This window comes from Falco punctatus (assembly GCF_963210335.1).
Source record: "Falco punctatus genome assembly, chromosome: Z".
Taxonomy (NCBI): Eukaryota; Metazoa; Chordata; class Aves; order Falconiformes; family Falconidae; genus Falco; species Falco punctatus.
The window spans coordinates 11,076,788-11,083,226 of NC_137586.1; positions in this window are offsets into that span (position 1 = coordinate 11,076,788).

The window sequence follows — 6,439 nt, forward strand, 5'->3', positions numbered from 1 at the left end:
CCAAACAGCAGATCAGCGAACGTCTTCAAGGCTGCCTTGGCAAGACCATTCTCCTATCCCCAAGGAGTATGGGCAATGGATCCAGAAAAAAAAACCATGCACAGAGCAGCCGCTGCAGATATCCTCTGCCAGGTAGGGTAGTACGAGTGTGCCCAAATACCACAGTGACAGGCACCCAGGGAGACCACATTAAACAGAAATCTGCAAGGTCTGCCCTCTGGGACAGAGACACATGAAAAAGCTGCTTGATTTGCAGATGGTGATCCAAATACACTGTCAAGCCACTTCATACACCACCAACCCCTGCCCCATCTCCCCATACTCTGCCTCTGAGCAAGAAACAGTCAGAGAGAAAAAGTATCCTTGCTCCAGCCTCCACCCAGGGCACCAGATGTTCAACCAGTCCCTGCCAGCATCCCCAGCTCACTACCACATCCCCTTCCAGCATTGCACCATCCTTCAACCTGGTGGAATAGTTAGTGTTTCAGGTTCCTGACGAAAAACTCCAGGCAAAGTTGTTCCCTGCCAGCAGCAGGTGAGTGACTTGGAGATCCACAAAACCACCACAGGACTGGCGCAGCGACATATGGCAGGGCCAAGGGCAGGCATGAGCCCGAGCTAAAATGCCCAGGGCCAGGTAGCCCCATGTGTCCCCATTTGCTCGCAAAGACGAGACAGCGGCACCTCAGCATCCTTCAGCACTTCAGAGAGTGTGCTTGGAAATCTTCCTCCTACTTCTTCTCCTTCTGTACAGGGATCTCTATGGCTTTATGCACCCACCGTCCACAATCCCAGCAGACCAAGGAGATGGGATGCTCAGGAAGCGGCAAAATCAGAAGGGTTAGTAGTTATGGGCTATGGGTAAGGAGGGGAGCAACCCAGCACTGCTACGGCACCACTGGAGTCTTATGCCCCCAGCATAACATCACCTGCACCCCTCTGAGGACCACCTGCCATCAGACCAGGGCAGTCACAGGGAAAGAGGTTTGGAAGGCAACAGAGAAAAGCAAGAGCAGAATAAATATAAGCTAGTCTGTTCTTTCAGAAAACTTGCAAAAAAAACCCAGGGTTTTTTTTATTATTATTTTTTTTTTAGAAGTCACAGATTTGGTAGCACCATAGAGCTATCAAGCTTCCTACAGCAGTCAGCTGGGTACCACTTTTTGTCCTGACGAAGCCATTGCAACTTGCCACCTTCAGCTCATTTGGAAAATTAACGATTAGACGCTAGGCAGATCTGCAAAAGGAAAAGCATATGGACACCCTCCTAATAGATGCAGCAGGGTTTGTCTCCAGCCCAGACACTACCCACCTCCAGCTGTGACCTTCAGAGGGCCAGCATCACTGCTGGGAACATCCATGGATGTCCCTGCCCTGGAAAGCAGGGACTCAGGATGTATTTCAAGGCCAAAATTCCCCAAACGATGGGGTGTCTGGAGAGACTAGAAAAGCTCAGTGTGCTTGGCACCCAAATGCAGGCTAGAAATAACTTGGTTAAAATGTAACTTGGAGAGCGCCATTCCCAAGAGAAACTATGGAGTGCTAGAATGCCTTTGCTGAGGAAAGCAGAGCAAAGGCTGGAAGCTGAAATGGAGCAAAGCCAAACTTCAGTGCGTGCCCTCCAGCACGTGTCCTCCACGTGCAGATGGGTCCCCAGGGGTGACCAATGCTATTCAGGCTCCCCAGTACAGCTGGCTCCCTTCCAAGAGGACATGTGAGGTCACAGGTGGGTAGCAAGGAGGCCTCCAGGGGCTGCAGGGCTGTTGCCAGCCCTCAGCTACCATCATCCTGCCTTGCTGGAGATCTCTCTCAATCAGAGTCCAGATGCCCCAGATTTGAGACCTATGTGTGCTGCTGATTCCCACCACAACCAGGGACAACTCACCATGTTCCAGCATCCGCAAATCACAGTGGGGACACTGCCTTTCCTCTTTCACCTGCTTGGTCAGGGGGTCTGCAGGCACAGCTCCCACGAGAGGCTTTCCCAGCCCACGCACTCTGCATGCCCAGTTCAGACCTGTGCATTGGTGTTTCAGAGCAGGAGTCAGCGGGGCAGGTCAGGCCAAACCAAGGTGTCCGGAGTCAGGATCTGTCTGGTGCAGCCTTGTTTTTCCCCAGGCTCTGACCCAGAAAAGCACTGCAGCATCCCCCACACTGCCCTTTTCTCCCACTCACTCCTGCCCTCAGGTTTTGGCCACTCCAGCAGAGCCTGAGAACAGGTGGAGGCAGCAGGGGAATGGAGAGGACCGAGTTCTCCCACGCACTGCAGCCCACTGCCATGCAAAGCCGCTTGCAATCTCCCCTCCACACCCACCACAAGTGGCAGGAGAGCCCCAGTGTGCTCATCCGAGGGGGTTTGCAAAGGTCAGCCTGGGAGGAGGTCTCCAGCAAGGGCCACGTGCCAGCACCGGCTGGGAACCACTTGAGAATAGAGGCAGGAAGGGAAGAAGAAAAAAAAAAAATTGGGAAAGAAAAAATAACCCAGCTGGCAGCACAGACACTGCCGGGAGAGGAAGCGGCAGGTTGAGACAAGGACACGGCTCATTATGCCACCCCCGCAGGTGCGGCCGGCTCGGCTGCCACCGGCAGTGTGCTGGCAGGGGGGAGGCAGGAATCGGCATCCTCAGCCCCAGCTGGGGAGGACAAACCGAACACCATCATTATAGCCAAGAGTGTCTTCCACCCTCTCCAACCCACGTGCCCTCAGAAGTCAGGCAGGCTCTGATGAAACACAGCCCCACAAGGACACGGAGATGCTGCTGGAATAAGCTCTTGCAGTGCTATGACCATCCTTGGGTGTTTTCAAGGTCAGTCCCTGATCTTGGGGCTGACCCTGCTCGGAGCATGAGACTGCCTGGGGACCACTCCCGTTGGGACTATCCCATGCTCAGAGGTGGGCAGGCACAAATCCACCACATGCTGGGGCTACTGACATGAGTCAACACAACTGGGAGCTGGTGAGAGCCAGCCACCTGAGTTTGATGGTTTCCTTGGGGGACACGCCAGAGGCTGAAAAGGGCCCCAAGGAAGAAGGTCCCCATGTCCTCAGGACAGAGCTTGCAAGCACACACAGCAGTTTCAGCAGGAACTAAGACTCAGGCCTGACCTGGAAGGTGACCCACCAGCATCTCCTAGGAGATGCATCAAGCTCAGACCACAGCCAGGACAGCCGCAGACAGGGAACAGGACATTAATAAAAAAAAACAAACCCAAAAACCAACAAAAAAACCAACCAAACCCAAACCAAAAAACCCTGGGTATGGATTTTTTCTTGCAGCCCTTTCCTCATCCTGCAGCTCAGGGTGCTAGAAAAGGCGGGCAGCATCTCCAAGGATGGGAACAGGCAGGAAGGAGAGACAGCACCGAATGCGTGGGCACTGCTCTCGCCGTGGAGAACAGAGTACAAACCCCACTGCTGCCAAGCCCAGTGTCCTCAGATGCATCTCCCCAGCCACAGTTGCTGAAGACTTCCCCAAGCCACACTGAGCAGGAGAGTCTGAGTGGGTCACAGGGAGCAGCACAGCAAGGAGCCAGCGCTCTCCTGCATGGGGCGTCAAGCCCTCGCTCCTGCTCCACCTGCTAGGCCACCGGGAGATACAGATCCAACTCAGAGGAGGTGGCAGTGACAGGGGAAAGGTCTCCCTTGCAGTCGTACAGCACCTGCCAGGAACGTGGTTCATAGCTGGCACTTGGGTAGGAGGCTACAGAGCTTGGCGGCCTCATCCACTGCTCTGACTTTCAGACATCAAGTAATGACAGATCAACAGAAAAAATAGGCCGTGGTTCCCCAGCTGCCCACCTTCTCTCGGACAGAGACCCACAGCCAAACCCTTAGAAGGAGCTGAAGCTCCAGGGGTACATACTGTGCTGCTCAACCCTGCAGCCTGGGGATTTCCCACTCCAGAAGCACCATCACTGGACTCAGCCAGACCTGGATTTCTCTTTTCAGGAATTTGCTTAATTGCCTTTTGACCTCAGACAAGTTTCTCACATCCTCCCTCCACCTAAGGCCACCATTTCCACAGACTAATCCCAAACTGCTACACAAGACGCATCTATGCCCTGAGAGGCCACCACTGCTTCCTGCGCAAGGTGCCCTGTTACAGGGAGGGAGCTTGAGCAGCCCTTTCCTGCTCACCTTTCCCGTGCTTCACAGGATTTTATTATTCCCCATCATGCCTCCCTCAGTCATCTCTTCCCCCAGACGGAAGAGAGCCAGTTTATGTAATTGTTCCTTCTATGGAAACAGTTTCGTACCTTTAATTATTCCTGCCACCCCTCCCTGCACTTTCCCGGCGTGTCTTTAGAAGGGTGCGGATGTGCTGGCAGGCAGACAGGCTGTGAAGGAGGAGCAGTTTTGGTTAAGACACCTGCTGCACCCAGGGAGGGAGGCTGTGGTCTGCCCCGACCCTGCTCCTGCCCAGCTTTCAGCAGCACAGGGGCCGCACCCAGCGCCTGGACCAAAGCACTTTGTTTGTCCCCAGGCAGGCTGCACATCAAGCAGATCATTTGTGAGCACAGGGACAGCCAGCACCAGCTCCCCCACTCTGGGGCCTCCAGTGCCGCTGGTGATGAAAGACCAAAACACAAAGCATTTGCAAGGCCAGGGCATTGGCATGGTGCAGGACAAGCAGCATGAGCCCACCCCACCGAGGGTACATGGCTGGCTGAACAAATAGACAGCAAAATAGATGGGTAACAGTAAGTGCTGGTTTAATATCACGATGACTCAGCCACTGTGCGGGGAGTACAGTGAGAACTCAGACTCTCCCAGCTCAGAAGGGCTCCACATTCAGTTTGTGGCAGGTAAAGAAGGAGCCCAGGTGGCTCCCTGCACCCTGCCTGGGGACTCAAGTCAGAGACCCCACGAAAGGACAGGGAAACCAATGTTGTGACCAAAACCCAGGAGATGGACAAGCTGTGAACCCAGGAATTACTCGAAAACATCCCATTCGAACACCTCCTCTATAACAGGAAGCATACAGAGGTTATAAGAGCACCCTCTAATCATTACAAACATGACAGTAACGGCCTCAACTGTTCACATCACTGCTTGGCTTCACCCATGAGCTGCAGCACCTGCAGGACCAATTGCTTTCCCCGCCTGTCTCACAACAGGTCTGAAGGTAGGACACCATCGAAAGATGGATCATCGCTCTGCGCCAGCATGGTACCTCAGTGTGGGTGAGAGGCTAATTTCTCAAGACAGGCATGTTTCCTAGGTCAATATCCAGGACGCTGGGTCAACACAGCTCCACCAACCAGAAGCCACCTCACTCCAGGTCTAACCCTAGCTGGGATGCTCGAAAGATCAAAGGGGAGGCTCAACTGCTAAAGCCAGAACACATACACAACCCTTATAAGGGGACGCGTGTCAGGGCTTTGCATGGGGACAATGCTGGAAGTATGTTTAGCTCAGCTACCCCACCACCCTGCTGGCTGGCCAGAGCTGCCGCAGAGTGGGGATGCACAGAGCCAGGCAGATCAGGAGCTTTTTTAAACACAGCCCATAAGCTTTATGCAGGGCCTGGGCTCTGGTGTTGGATGGCTTGTTCCTGATGAAAAAACACAAGACTTCACATCCCCCCAGGCTAAAAACACCTCGGCCAACCCTCAGACAGGGAAGCCGCCGCTGCAGAAGGACCACAGCTCCCACTATGTTGGGTATCTGATAGGGGACCAGCACTGTCCCTTGGGTGCTGATGCTCATCCATCACCCCCACCAGACACCCGCAGGCCACCCCACAAAGCAACATCAGGGACTTGCGCTCCCTCCTGCCCCAGCCAGCCCCAGGCAAAGCAGGCCGCCACCACAGCACCAACAAGGCTCTGAGGCCTCCACGGTCCAGCAGCCCCCTGAGCACTGCCCAGCTGCAGGAGCTCACCCTGCACCAGGGCTGGGGACAGGCCCAGTGCCTCCCTCCCTGGCAGAGCTTCACTCCCCTGCGCAGCTGCTTCCAGCAACCTCCTCCTCCTTCCTCCCGCCACCGCCCGGCAGCCCCGGGGCCTCCTGCCACACAAGCCCAGCCCCGGGCCGGCCAGCGCTACGCCGGGGAGCAGCCCAGGCCTGCGCAGGCCTCGCCCTGCGGGCCCCAGGGCCAGCGCACCCCGGCTGTAGAGGCCTCCGGCCCTCGCACGGCCGCGGCCCCCCTGAGGCCCCGCGGCCGAGGGCGAACGGTTTGACGCGGGGCGCGCCGGTGACATCAGAGCCTTCTAGAAGATTCCCCTAGGGATCCCGCCGCTACAAACGCGCGCCTGACCAATGAGAGCGCCTCGAGGGGGCGGTGCCGACTTGAACTGACCAATGGGAGGCGGATACATGGAGGAGGGGCGAGGCGGGCGGGTGGTGGCGAGGCCTCGCCACGGCTCACCGGCCTCGCCCCGCCTCTCCCTCAGGAACAGCCAATGAGCTCGGTGCAGCGCGGCGACGGACAACCTC